A 15,851-nucleotide genomic window follows, 5' to 3' on the forward strand; every position below is an offset into this window, starting at 1 on the left:
AGGGAGCAGAGACCCCACTACCCCATCTGACCTGCATACTCTGGTTAGCATACCAGTATGACAAGATGCGAATGATGCTATCAGGAACACCCTTTTCTTTAAGCTTTAAAAACAGTTTATGATGATTGACTCTGTCAAAGGCCCGAGACGCGTCAACCAACCCCACTAGAACAGAGGAATTCTGACGTTTATATTTTTCAATGACTTCTTTCAGAGCATACACACAGAGATCAGTACCATGTTTTGCCTTAAACCCATACTGATTGTCAGTAGTATCAAAAAAAGAAGAAAGTCGATCTAATAAAACTCTTTCAAGGACCTTGGACATTACACTAGCAAGAGCAATAGGTCTATAATTGTCCAAGCTCCCAACCTTGCCAGCTTTGTCTTTGATAACAGGCACCAGGGTAACAGACAGCAAGGAATTTGGCAGTACCCCGTGTGTCAAAAGACCAGTAAAACATATAGCCAGAAGAACAGCTACCTTTGGACTGGCACGTTTAAGATGCTCAGCAGTGATATTATCAGAGCCACTGGCTTTGTTATCCTTTAACTGTTCAATAGCTTTACGGACCTCATTAGTTGAGACACCAGTGGCAGAGCTATTGGTAATCTTGTCAATTTTATAAGTGTCACTTTTGACACAATTAAAAGCATGTGAGTAGTGCTCCCTCCATAGCTCTGCTATATTATTCTCCCCAGAAACACCCTCCATGTTGCAAGGTAATACAGCATTCCTGTTCAGAGTTCTCACCTCCTTCCAGAACCCAGTTACATTATTGCCAAGGAGCTTAGCTGCCATGGAATCTGCTCTCATACTAGCTTCATGCTTACTAATGTAACGCACCGCTGATTTATATTGCATGTTGGCCATCTTTTTATGGTCCAGGATTGGTCCCTGTCTGGGGCGACCAGCCAGGACCCACGCCTTATGGGCCTGCTTAGCTTCTGTATGGTGAGCTGCCACATACTTATTCCACCCTGGCTTAACCTTTGTCTTACTTTTGTTTTTAATATACAAGGAACTACTGGCCTCATACAAAGCCCCCACTATACAGTCATAGAAGGTACAGAGGTCCTTGCTATGAGTATTAACTTTACAATTCACATCAGAACAAAAAATTGCATCATAGGGCAACAGTAGAACATTGAACAGCTCATTAGTTCTCCCAAAATAAGACAGAATATCATTATCTGAAAGTTTGGACCAATCTAGTTTAGTTTTAACAGCACTATTAACCTCTTTGGTCATTTCAGGAAGTCTGTCAACATCAAGCACCAATACCACAGGGACATGGTCAGACATTGATGCCTCATAGATTATTTCCATAGATTTTAAATTAGCATGCGCATCAGCAGTACAAATGCAATGATCAAGCCATGACGTTGTGTGCCATGCTTCACTTATGTAAGTGTAACTCTCTGCAGGTAACAATAACTGACTAGATAATAAGAGGTTGTTTTCCTCACAAAAATTAATCATGTGCTTAGCAAACAATGAGTGTTTATCAGCAAGGTCAGCGTTCATGTCACCCACCACATAGACACTGGTATTTTGATTATCCAAGATAAAAGAGTTAATAAAAGCTAGCCTATTAAGGTATTCATCCTCATTCTGTAGACTTTCATAAGGTGTATAGACATTAAGAATAGTGAACACTTTGTTGTTGACTCTACACTCAACTGCTATACACCAGTCAGTGTCAAGTCTAATGACCTTAATCATAGAGTCCATCTTTTTGTGCCACATTATAGCTACCCCTCCTCCGGGGATTCTACCCCTCACAATACCCATAGTGAGGTCAGTAGTGGACTCCCCAGCACCATGAAACTCATCATTAAAACAGTTTAACTGCCCCAAGTCCTGTTTAGGAAGGAACGTTTCCTGAAGACAGAGAATGTCACAGACTTGCAGCCAGGCCCGGCTGGTGCCCACAATGGCTGAGGGTGCCCCCCTTTTAAGTGAAGGATGCCCATATATTTAAAAAAAATGAATGTCCAATAAAGCGCGGCAGCTGCAGCGGCGCCCCCTGTAGCCTGCCCAGTAAACACTAGCCGTCATTTAGCCCAATGGTTATGTTTAGCCCTCATTTGAACCGTCTATCGTCAGTCTGTCTATAGACCGATTGTAGCTGATTACATTTAATCCATTATTCCATACTTGTTGATTAAAAAAACAGCTTTAATATCCACACCTGGTTTTCAAATATTGGACTAAAGTAATTTTAAGAGCCAATTTCACTATATAGTCTAGTTGAGTTGTAGCCATCATCTGAACGCTTCCATTTAACGATATATCACCGTTTTGGACAAACGTGTGTTAGACCATCTTTTTTTTTAAATACATTTTTATCAAGTTGTTCATTATCAGATGCTAACAGTATCTCATCCCGGTTCTACCTTAATAGTTGTAGTTTAATTGCATCCACCGAGCAGTTTTCTGGCCATTGCACATCTTATAGCCGTCTAAAAGACGTGCTGGGCAATACCTTTGAAAAATTCTAAAAGTGTAATAAATAATGGCATAATGCCGTGGTGCTGCTATGACAGCATACTATTACTTCTCTGAGTTACATAATTCATTCTGACACCAACAGACACAAACACACAAGACATGTCTCCCCACCCCACCATACGATAATGATTAAATAAAATCGTTTTATAGCTATGCATCAATATAAATTAAGTTAGTTTGTGTTGTCAAACAAAATGCACCGACCTCAAACGAACAGCGGGAGGCGATATGTCAACTACTAATAGCTGCTGGAATACATATAAGTAACAAGCTGTGCCGTGGTCTAGCGGTAGCGCACAGGTTTCATTAACAGAAGGTCAGGAGTTCGAACCCCGTCGACTCCCAGTGTCAAATAATAACAGTGTAAGAAATCATTACAAATACGATCAGCTGCGGTGGTTCGGGTAGCATACGGCGCTCAGAACCAAGGAATAGTGATTTTAAACCCTGCTTGCTGCCATCATTTTCACTACATTTTCACTACTTTCGGCCACGGCGTTTAAATGACGGTGATACAATGTCTAGTCTATACTAGCCGGTGAAAAAACTTTAAAATTTAAACTCGTCACAGACCGGATCTAGCTAGACGTCCGGTTACGGCGAAGACGTCATTTGAACGCGATTTAACCCCCAAATTGCTTAGTGGGTGTCTATATCTGTGCCCACTGCGCAGGCAACGACAGCCAGACAATTAAACCAACCATCACTACTAGCATTAGCAAAACAATCGGAAGCTTTGTTTTATTATTATATTTTATATTATCTTGATAAGTTCCTCCCACGCTAACCTTTTTTCGCGATGTTTCTGGCAGAGCAGGCCTCTCATTCTGTGGACCTTAATGACCAAACTAATAGATAAAACAGAAATAAAAAGTACGGCAGAAAATCACAGGTCCTATCCTATTCCTTGAGCTTTTGGGCTTGTGGGTCCCCAGCTATCCATTCATCTCTGAATTTAACACTGAGGTCATTCTCGAATGCCAGTTGGATCAGATTGGCTTTTCGTGTGTGCAGCATGCTGCGTCGGTGCTCAGAAAATGCATTCTTCAGCGTGGAAAAAGCATTCTCGCACATAGCAGTTGAGGCCCCAAATGTCAGTGCGTGTTTGAATGCAGTCATCACCACTGGCATGGATTGGCATGGATGACATTTTATTATTCATGTTATTATTCAGTGAATAAAATAGCAAATCAAACACATATAAAATGGTCTTTGGGAGTTTGGGCTTGTTTAAATTGGGGTCCTTTTTAAATTAGTTTAAATTGAATGACAAATAAAACACAGTAGGCTATTACTATGCAGAAAGCATTCCAAAGACAAATTGCAAAAGGAATGGTATTTCATATTTCATACTGCTACTTTATAGCCTTATTGACTATAACATGTACATTAGGACAACATGTGACATAGCCCTGTTTACACAATGCTGTACCCCCTGCCCCCCTCCAACTGTATAGGTATGTTCCCCTTTTTCTACTTTTTTTTTTATTGTATTACTATTTTGATACTTGCTTAGGCATTGTAAACTTATGTTTTCTCATGCCAAAAGCTCCTTTAAATTGAATTGGTATAATTGACAAAAAAATGTTGAGAAAAATATTAAACATAGGTCTAACCTGCATGGGGGGGCTAACCTACGTCACACGTGAATGCATGTATGTCATGTCATGTCATGTCATGTCATGTCATGTCATGTCATGTCATGTGCATGCAAATTTAGGAGCCAAACAAAGGCTTTGTTTACCTGTTGGCCGACTATTAACACCTTTTGGCTTCACTAATGAGTGGGGAGGGGAGGCACAAGCTGCAGTTTCTCTCAAAGCCAACATGCCATTGTTAGCTAACTTAGAAGACAAAACGAAAAAATAAATAAAATAAAAAAGATTACTTTTTCTAAATCTTATCTGGGGGTGCTCCACTGGAAAACTGAGGGTGCTTAGCAGGACTAAGCACCCCCGTGGAACCGGGCCTGCTTGCAGCAGTTTGTCCACTGGTGCGCGCCTGGCTACGTCTCCTGCACTGTTCCCAAGGCGCAGCCCCCGACAGTTAAAAAATCCAACACGCATAGCAGACTAGGCGGATTGTTCGGCCGAGAGCCCATTCTGCATAGTATTACTAGCTTGCACCAACGGTGTAAAAGATAATATTAATCACCATTTGAAACGCCTGTTTCAAAAAGAGGAGCTGTTCAGCGAGTCAGCGAGTCACTCAGAACACTGCAGCTGCAGGACTTCTGCGCTGGGTCGTTGGTTACAGACGTTGTCTGTAGATTGTCGTTGGCTTTTAGACAATTGTCGTTGGCTTTTCTTCTTTTGTTTTTCTTTACATATCTACTGCATAGTAGTCTACTGTGTTCTATTTGTCTGTCATTCAATGTTATATGAGATACTTCAATGGTTTCCAGTGGAATTTTCATGGATCTCCTTTTAGTAGACCTTGTACCTGTAAACTGTACCGTCATGAAACTGTACCTTTTCCTATGCAAACTTCTAATAAAGTCTTCAATCAATCAAACCTAGATGCGTCTTTGCAGGCATGCGGTAATTGTTTAATTTCGTCATTTTAATATTATAAAATCACAACCCATTTCCTTAGAATATATGTATGTAAACATGGTTTCATTTTAAAGGAATCAAGGAACCCAAATTTCTGTACATCTTGTACCCCTGTGGGTCCCGATCCACAGGTTGAGAACCACTGCCCTACAGTACAGTGTGTTGTCACTACCTGTACCAGATACCTTCTTGATGCTGTATTGAGATTGGAGAGGTAGTTCACCTAGATATTGAGGTAAAATGTCCTCCAATTCTGGAATGACCCATTTTCCAACACAAACGTTTTTTAGACTTTGTTTTATTGAAATAGCACACACACACACACACACACACACACACAATATAAACTGCAAAAAATAACAATTGAAATGGAAAAAAAGGCAAACACGTCTAATATTGAAATAAGTGTAAAAAAGTGTCATTTGGTCAAAGTGTCATTTGTCAAAAAGTGGCAATCGTATCAAAAAGTGGCAATCGTACAAAGTGGTAAAGTACAGTGCTCAGGTGCAGTGCTCAGACTACAGCTGGGTATAATCAGAGCCCTGGTCATGCTCGACAGTGGTAGCCGGTTCGACCCTGGGCGTCATGGTGGGTGTGGGTGTCAGGAGCCTCGACGCAGAACCCAGATGAGCCCTGTTCTGCTGGCCATGGGGGCTAAAAAGAGGGTCAACAGGGAGTCTCTGCAGAGGAGGCTGGGGCCTGTAGTATGTATGCTGATAATGTGGCACTGGGGGGACCATGAACGGATGTCCAGGATGAGCTGGCAGAGGTGTTGGTTGTGCAGATGGCGGAGGTGATGTGTTGTCCTCGTACCGGCACTGCACAGCCCTCGTTTGAAACTCTACCATTAATGCAGCGGCCTTGCTCTTGTTCGGAGTTTGCCTCAGCTGCTCTGCTAGTAAGATGCCAAAGTGGGCATACTCGTCTTTGGGTGTTTTCCTGGATCTGGCCTCTGCCCTTTCCTCTCTCCTGTCAGCTGTTTCGGAGAGATGTTTGAGAAAGTTCAGCCTCTGCCTTGAGTCCTCAGCTGCAACTCTCTTCCGCTTTTTGCATGCCCCAGATTGCCAGCGGGCAGGCGTAGATTCTGGCGCCGGCGTTGTTGACCGGTCTGGCACCGGCGTTGGTGACCGGGCTGGCACCGGCGTTGTTGACCGGGCCGGTGATGTGGGAGCTGGATCTGTTGCAGAGTCTTCTTCTGCAGGGGAGACGGGACGGGACGCGTGACGGGGCGGGCCGGGACGCTCTGGCTGCGAATCCTCATCATCCTCTTCATTCTCAGAAACCGCATCTCCGATTTCCAAATTCAGCTGGAACATAACACACAACACAAACTCATGAAAACAGTGTTGTGGTGGCTTGAGTCAATTTGGTATATTTGTAATCCATTACTTTAATTACTTGACACATATGAGTATGCTACCAAACATCTGACTAAAAGGTTTGACAAGAATAATAAACAATAAATAAGTATATATCATTGTCTCATTAACTTTAATGTGCAACATTGTTTTCTCACTCTACAGAACAACTCAACAATCAATCAATCAATCTGCACATTTCTTGTTAGTGACAACTTAAGGACTTTTTAATGCCTCTATAAATGACAAAGGACTTTTTAATGCCTCTATAAATGACAAATTCTACATTGGTCAAATTGTCAAAATATTAGAAGCAGAAATTGTGAAAAATAGCCGATCTATATCCTCACAGCAAAACATGCTCTTTTGTAGTGCTCGTCAGGGTGGGGGGGGGGGTCCCCAGTTAAAATATGTTTTTTTGGGTGGTCGCGGCCTGAAAAGGTTGAGAACCAATGGAATATGGCACGGAGGTGGCGGCGAATAGGCGAAAAAATCTTACCGTGGATACTGAGGGTCGATGCTGAATGTGGCGTTTCAGGAAATCCAACATTCGCATCAGCCACTGCGACCGCGGAGTCATTTTGGCCGGGTCAGGAGATGCACCACTGGCTTGTGGCTTCATCAGTTTGCCGTACGTAGTACGTAGTGTGGTCATCCTCGTGTCGATGTCCTTCACTAAAAAACAATTCGACAGAAACAAGACAAGAAAAACATATTAATGGTTAAACCCCCGGGCACGAGATCTGATCGGATCCAATATCGCATTTCGTCTGTGAGGCTCTTTACTGTAGTATGTTGTGTCTTGTCTTTGTTCTATCATTTTATTTTATTTTTTGTTTTGTTTTGGAGACTAGGCTGCTCCCCCTTTTGGGTGTTGCTTCCGCTGATATTAAGTAAAGACAAAAGGTTGTCTTAATATTTTAATAAATTCAAAAGATTAGTCAGTCTAAGTAGCCTAAAATAAGAAAATAACCCATAATAATGAACCATAAAGTCTGACTCTAATAATGCTAATTATATAAATAGGGATCATAAGGGATGTCAACAGAACATGGGATATTTCACTTTGAAACATGTTTGGTGTGTGTGTGTGTGTGTGTGTGTGTGTGTGTGTGTGTGTGTGTGTGTGTGTGTGTGTGTGTGTGTGTGTGTGTGTGTGTGTGTGTGTGTGTGTGTGTGTGTGTGTGTGTTCGTGTGTTTGTGCGTGCATGCGTGCATGTGTGTGTGTCACTGTCTACTCCAATGAATTCCATGCATGTCAGTGCTGCCTGTTTTTCTGTTTTTAAATCCCTCCTACATAGTCCAGAAGGGATTTAAAAGCAGAAGAACTAGTGGCTAATTAACTTATAGCTTTCAATAGTAGCATTACACTACAGTATCATTCCATATTTAGAAGTAGACCATTATATTATTGTAAAAAGACAAAAAAAATGCTCTCCAAACATTTTTAAAGATCGCAGAGTGCAATGTTTGCATTCTGAGATTATTAGTCCTTAGCTATTGATTTCAAGTTGTTGTGCCAGAATACAGAGGTTAGTTTAAAGGTTGACCAAATGCTAAATGTTTTCCCATTTTTAGCCTTGTATGTGGAAAGAAAAACAGATGCTTGTATATGTTATTGTGTGCTTCCCATAGTTGTGTTGATCAGTTGCCTGTTCCTGTTGCATAAGAGACCACACACATTCAGCATCATGCAGTAAACTGGGCTTACTGGAGAATGGAGATCAAACAGATGCAAATACAGGAGCAACAGGTGTAAGTCTCGTACAATGTCTTTGAGAGTGTCTACATTTAAAGACAGTTTTTTTTAAATAGGCCATCTGGTGAGGTCATATTGGGACATTTTTGAAGCAGGGAGGCAGGTGTACAGTATTAGGTCACACACAAAGACTGGACAAACACCAAGGATTGTGGATTTAGGGCATAAGAGCCATGATAATAATGTGTAGTAAACTGTAGGAGAGCCTAAGAATATGGGTGTTTTTACATAATGTAGTAAGAATATGGATGACAAAACTCTGTAAGATGATTATAGACACTAGACAGACACACACACACACACACACACACACACACACACACACACACACACACACACACACACACACACACACACACACACACACACACACACACACACAATCATACAAGACCTTTACATGCAGATAAATGTAACATGCACTGTATACTGTCAACATTGAAAAAATGTTTTTTTAAAACAGGCAATCCTCAAAAAGAGTGACATCAACTATACTCTCTCTGGTGAGGTCATATTGGGACAGCTTTGAAGCAGGCGGGCAGGTGTATTAGGTCACACAAAGACTGCAGAAATAAGGTCAAACCGCAAGGATTGTGTATTTAGGGCACAAGAACCATCATAATAATATGTAGTAAACTATAGGAGAGCCTAAAGGGCCATTCACACTGAGCACTATAACAATAACTATAACTACCAGTAAGACTCCCTCTAATCGTGAGATAAGTGACCGTCAGGTCGCAGCGTGATTTTAGGGCAAAATGTGTAGGAGCAGTGTCCAAAAATGTGTTTGAAAAAATCGTCCAGATGGTGGCGCTATATGGGACAGATCCATGTTGATGACATGAGTGTAGACATACTGTGTACAGATTTGCGTGATTTTAGGTCAAAATCTGTTGGGGCAGTGTCCAAAAATATGTTTGAAAAAATCGGCCAGATGGTGGCGCTATATGGGACAGATCCATGTTGATGACATGAGTGTAGACATACTGTGTACCGATTTGCGTGATTTTAGGGCTAAATCTGTTGGGGCAGTGTCCAAAAATGTGTTTGAAAAAAATCGGCCAGGTGGTGGCGCTATATGGGACAGATCCATGTTGATGACATGAGTGTAGACATACTGTGTACCGATTTGCGTGATTTTAGGGCAAAATCTGTTGGGGCAGTGTCCAAAAATGTGTTTGAAAGAATCGGCCTGTTGGTGGCGCTATATGGGACAGATCAATGTTGATGGCATGAGTGTAGACATACTGTGTACTGATTTGTGTGATTTTAGGGCAAAATCTGTAGGAGCAGTGTCCAAAAAGGTGTTTGAAAAAATGGGACTGATGGTGGCACTATATGGGACAGATTCAATTTGACGGCTGTCTTGGCGCCGCTGAGGCGGACGCGTGGGTACCGGCCCCGGCTCTCCCGGTCGCTCCTAGCCCGAGTTACGGCATTTTATGTGCGCTGCAGTGGCGGGGGTCCTCCACTAGGGGTGCGACCACTTTTGCATCCATTCTGGAGCACCAGGAGTCGGTGGTCCCCGGGAATTCCCCGTGAACAGCCCCGTTAGGGTGGTCATTTGGTCATTTTTGCACTTTTTGGTGGCTGCGAAAGGGGGTCCCTGGAGCTCCGGGGGTCCCTGGAGGTTGTGGAGGTTGTGGATTGGCAGGCAAGGAGTGTGTGTGCAAGGTTTGGCATGGATTGGGGCAACGGTGGCGGAGATATGAGTTGGGGAAAAGTGTGACGTGACGGACAGACTGTCAGACTGACAGACTGACTGACTGACTGACTGACTGACTGACTGACAGACTGACTGACAGACAGCCGGTGGAGGTTTTGGTAGTAACTGCGACCTGACGGTCGCAATAAAAAATATAGTTTTAAAATGTGTTCCAAGTCAAGTGTTCACTTGCACGACTAAGAATACAATGGAGAACAACATAGTTATAGTTGCGACCGTCAGGGAGCAGTTTACTATGAAAACCTCCACCGGCCGTCCGTCCGTCCGTCCGTCCGTCGGTCACACGTCACACGTCACACCTTTGCCCTGCTCATATCTCCGCATCAGTATGACATCACACCACATGTGTACACAAACCTTTGTGTACGTTGCTGTGGCAACAGTCTGTTGTTGCTGGTCTGTTAGTGTACGTTAGCAACCACCTTAGCAACCATGGTTTTACCCTAGCAACCAACTGTTTACCCTAGCAACCAACTGTTTACCATAGCAACCATGTTTTTTTACCCTAGCAACCAACTGTTTACCATAGCAACCAGATACGCAGAGCAGGGATCTCCATATATGGGCATAAACAGGTGACATCACACTGATGTCAGATACTCAGAGCAGGGATTTCTCCATAATATATGGGCATAAAAGGGATTCTGTTAGGGATCTCCATATATGGGCATAAAAGGGATTCTGTTAGGGATCTCCATATATGGGCATACAAGGGATTCTGTTAGGGATCTCCATATATGGGCATAAAAGGGATTCTGTTAGGGATCTCCATATATGGGCATAAAAGGGATTCTGTTAGGGATCTCCATATATGGGCATAAAAGGGATTCTGTTAGCTGTTAGTGATCTCCATATATGGGCATAAAAGGGATGCTGTTAGGGATCTCCATATATGGGCATAAAAGGGATTCTGTTAGGGATCTCCATATATGGGCATGAAAGGGATTCTGTTAGGGATCTCCATACATGGGCATAAAAGGGATTGTATCCCAGATGATGCCCTGTTAGGAGATCCACACTAACAGAATCCATATATGGTCCTACCGACAGCTGCTATAAGCCAACCCTGGCGATAAGGTCTGAGTCGAAGAAATGCTTCTTTCCTGGCAAGAATTGCCCCTTTATTGCGACCGTAAGGTCGCAGTTTAGTATCAAAACCTCCACCGGCCGTCCGTCCCTGAGTCACACGTCACACGTCACACCTTTGCCCTGCTCATATCTCCGCATCAGTATGACATCACACTGCTGACATCAGTATGACATCACACCGTACACAAATGACCCCCATATAAGACCGGCATTGTCTGTCGTACATTTCGGTCAATTCCAGTGGGGATGCCATTGAAAAGTTAATCTAGTTGTACAAAGTAATCAAAGAATGGGTTGACTGGTAGGCTGGTTGACTGCTTTATCTGTGGAGAGTGTATGTCACTGAGAGTCCTTTTATAGCGATTGAAATCATGATGAGGTCACGATGAGTCATCTATGCCCAAATATAGATTTCTAGGTCAGATGGCCCATGGAGTTTGTGATGTCAAACCTAGCAACCCAATATAAACAAACCTGATGTCAGACCTGAAGTATCCTTTTATACCCATATATGGACATACAGAGATCTCCATATATGGGCATATTAGAAAGCCCATATATGGGCATATACGGATGACATCAGGGATATCCATATATGGGCATAAAAGGGACAAGGGCTTACAGTTAAGAGATCTCCATATATGGGCATATCAGAAAGCCCATATATGTTCATATACTGATGACATCAGGAATATCCATATATGGGCATAAAAGGGACAAGGACTTACAGTTAAGAGATCTCCATCTATGGGCATAAAGGGACAAGGACTGTTACAGTAGATATAGAGATGTCCATATATGGGCATACATGAACAAGGACTGACAAACACTGAGATCTCCATATAACCTATGGGAATATAAGGGACGAGGACAATGCGTAGCATTGTGAGCTTGTAGATCTATTTTCTAAATATTGTTGTACATTAAAAACTTGAAATGGGTCGTTCTGCATAGTACTTGGGATTTGTTGATGTAAATGTTCACATAGAGTGTAATAATTGGTAAAACAAACTTTTGGCCTATTTGTGGAGATAAGCGACCAACGGTCGCTTATCTCCCGATTAGGGAGTCTTACTGGTACTGTAGGGCTCGTTTGTGTATTGTATGACATCACGCCACATCATCGGCTGAGGACTGTGTGATGTCATCATATCTCCATATATGGAGACATAAGTTGCTCATGCCCAAATATGGGCTGGTGAGGTCAGACTTAGTGTGATGCGTAGGTTATCTCCATATATGGAGATTCAACTTCAATGAGTAACCATGGCAAACTGTCAACTGCCCGTATGTCTTGATAATTGGTAAAACAAACTTTTGGCCTATTTGTGGAGATAAGCGACCAATGGTCGCTTATCTCCCGATTAGGGAGTCTTACTGGTAGTTATAGTGCTCAGTGTAAATGGCACTTAAGAATATGTGTGTTTTTACATAGGATAGCCGTGTGTAATGGTCACCGTTTGACAGGTAACACTGTCAACTGAGGGTAGGCGAAATGGCTCTTCAACTGCTGTGAATCGGCCAGACAGGGTAGGTGAAAAGACTCTCCTCCATGGCGAAAGTGCCATGCGAAAGGACCAAATGCATTTTGGCGAATCTGTCATAGGCAAATATGCCTGACACCTGCAGTTTAGGGTGAAGAAGTATAGAATGATAATGATAATGAATTGTATTTGTATAGCACTTTTCCAAACAAAGTTACAAAGTGCTTCACAGAACATGGTTAAAAAACAACATACAGCAAAAAAAAATCACAAAACAATCACAAAAAGGTCACAACAAAGCATAGAACAATTAAAATACACAGATATCTATATACAAGAGTATACTTCAACAAAACACTTCTTGGCACAATTTATGTGAAACATTTGGTGTAAAGATAGGTTTTCAAAAGTGACTTGAACCGTGGCAGGGACGGTGCTAACCGTAGTTCCACTGGCAGTTCATTCCACATCCTGGGAGCCCGAGCAGCGAAAGCACGATCGCCCAGGGTTACCAGGTTAGTGCTTAGGCCTTTTAAAAGGCCCTTGTCAGAAGACCTAAGGATGCGCCCTGATTCACGCGGGGGCAGCATATCCCGTATGTAAGCAGGGGCCAGGCCATGCAGAGCTTTAGTAATGAGTACAATTTTAAAATCGCACCTGGAGCTCACCGGTAGCCAGTGCAGAGCAGCTAGAATAGGTGTAATATGATCTTGTTTTCTTGTATTGGTAAGTAATCTTGCAGCCGAGTTCTGAATCATCTGTAGGCGGGATATGTTTTTGAGCGGTGGTCACACCGTCTCCATAGCGTGGCCGTGTGTGTATCCGTGTGTGTCTGTCTGTCTGTCTGTCTGTCTGTAGCCTGAAGTACCTTTTTTGACCACACATGTTAATGGAGGGGCGCTGTTGTTCAGGCCACTGAGGCCAGGCACACTCACACACATTCACATTCACACTCACATTCACGCCCGCACACACACACTCACACACACACACACACACACACACACACACACACACACACACACACACACACACACACACACACACACACACACACACACACACACAGCCTCCACCGCTCAGTTCACACGAGTGTGATTTTCTTGCTAATGCCGGAATAGAGGGAGTTACAGTAATCGAGGCGTGATGATATGAGGGAGTGTATGACTTTTTCTAAATCGGTGGTTGACAGGAATGAAGAGGGTGTTCAGCAGGGTCAAGTGGAGTAGGTGGGGTTGTCTAAAATCAAATAATAGACTGTTGGTTAATATTTCCAGGATCCAGTTGCAGAGGGAAGTGCTGAATACAGTTTCAATATAGTTGGGTGAGCTTGGGCTGTTGGTGATGAACACTGAACTGAAGTCAGTGAACACGATCCTTGCATATACCGGTAGGTGATAATGTAGTCCAGGTGAGTCAGGGCAGAGCTAGTGCTGTGAACAACTGGACATGCATGGCTCTGTTGACCTGTTATTGCAATAGTGCTCATTGCAGTAGAATGCTTTAGCACTGGCACTCAGGTGTTTTGAGGCGCATGGAGTCAACTGCCTAGAACAGTGACAGGTTGAAAATATCACTGAAAACCCCACCAGCTGCACAGTGAAGCCCTCTCAGTCTTCTTCTGCGCATTTACCCAGCTCAGTGTGGAAGACACATCAGTGGTGGAGGGTGAGGCTGGTCAGAGCAAGCATAACATCTGTTGAGCTCACCTCTGGTTGAGGCAGCTGTGTTTGTGCAAGGCCTTTAGTCCATGATGGCTTGAATGCCCGGCCACATGCGCCTTAATTGGTTAGAGTTTGAAGTACTCCTAAATCTGCTGTTTGTGTTTAGATGCAGTCCAGGAGGTACACTACGAAAAGTGCAAATCTGGGAAATTGCAAGTGTGGTTGCACTGACGCAAGTCACGAGGAATTCACTGGGAAATGAATTCCGTCTTACTATTTATATTATATATTGTGATGTCAATTGCTTCAAAAAGCTTCACTTTCTTTTGTGAAAGCAGGTTCACTTTGCTGGCAAAACATTCTTGGACCAAGAACAATAGTGGGTTGCATATATAGCAACCTAGCCTGGCGTTGCTCATACTAATTCCTCACTGCGTGTTCCAGGGGGTGGTGTTGTGCAGTCTGGTTTATTAACCAGGCTAATAGCAACCATACTAATAAAAAGGTGAGAAGCCGCACACTGTCTTCAAAGTTCCATGGATAACTTTATTAGACAAAGTACAATGGTCTTCGTCAGGTACAATGAACTGTGTTTGTGTTTAGCTCTCTCTTTAGACATCAACATGTCCGCACGGACAGATGTATCCTTGGCAAGACTTGGCAGAAGTTGGCACAGTATTTTGGTTAACATGTGTACATAATCTATCCTAAATATAAAAAAAGAAAAAAATCAAGCATTGTGTTTGAATTATTTGGGGGACTGGTAAAGTTTGGGATGATTAATATGTTGTGTTGGCTAGATGATTGCATCAGGTGAGGATGCAATGCAATGCATAATCGGGGTCGCCACAGCAGCCAAATCAAGTTGGGCTCCCATCGACTTTCTATACACTGTACTTTGTACTACAGGAGGAAAAAAATCTGCTTTAAGTAGCGAGGGGTCTAACTAGGGGTTTATCATGATTCTGAATCCATTGCAAGCATTTGTTTTGCACAAAAAACTTTCCTTTGGCTAAAAATGGCCCCATATCACGATGGTTTAGTGACGATAACTGATGAGTCATCACTTTTCACAGTTTTGTGGGCATTTTGTTGGGCCATTTTTAGCTCAAGGAATATTTTTTGTGCAAAACAAATGCTGGAAATGGATTCAGAATCATGACAAACCCCTAGTTAGACCCCTCACATGCTACTTAAAGCAGATCTTTTTCTAGGTATTTTCCTCCTGTATAGAAAGTCGATGGGAGCCCAACTTGATTTGGCCACTGTGGCGACCCGAAGGTCGCTGACTCGGGCCATCTAGGCCGCACACTACACGCTTGCATGTGGTGCTGACCTTAGATGACCATGCACTCAGAGTGTCATTTCATGCCCTTGGCCATCTAAGCCGCACACACCTTAGATGACCACGCTGGCACCCCAAATGTCATCTATGCTCCGATGACCAAGCCGGCACCTATGTCATTCATGTCCCGATGACCGTGCTGTCTCCCCCATGCCGATCGGGCGTCATAGCCATCTAAGCTGCACACAGCACACTTGTGTGTAGTGATGACCAGTCATCTAAGGTCATCATGACCTTAGATGACTATTTCGCACTCAGTATCTTGGCCGTTTATGCTGCACATCCCATGCCGCGCATGTGATGCGACCATAAACAACCATACTCTGGGTTTATAATAAACAACCTTAAACCTATTT

The sequence above is a fragment of the Nannobrachium achirus genome, assembly GCF_963921795.1.
Source record: "Nannobrachium achirus genome assembly, chromosome: 16".
Lineage (NCBI taxonomy): Eukaryota > Metazoa > Chordata > Actinopteri > Myctophiformes > Myctophidae > Nannobrachium > Nannobrachium achirus.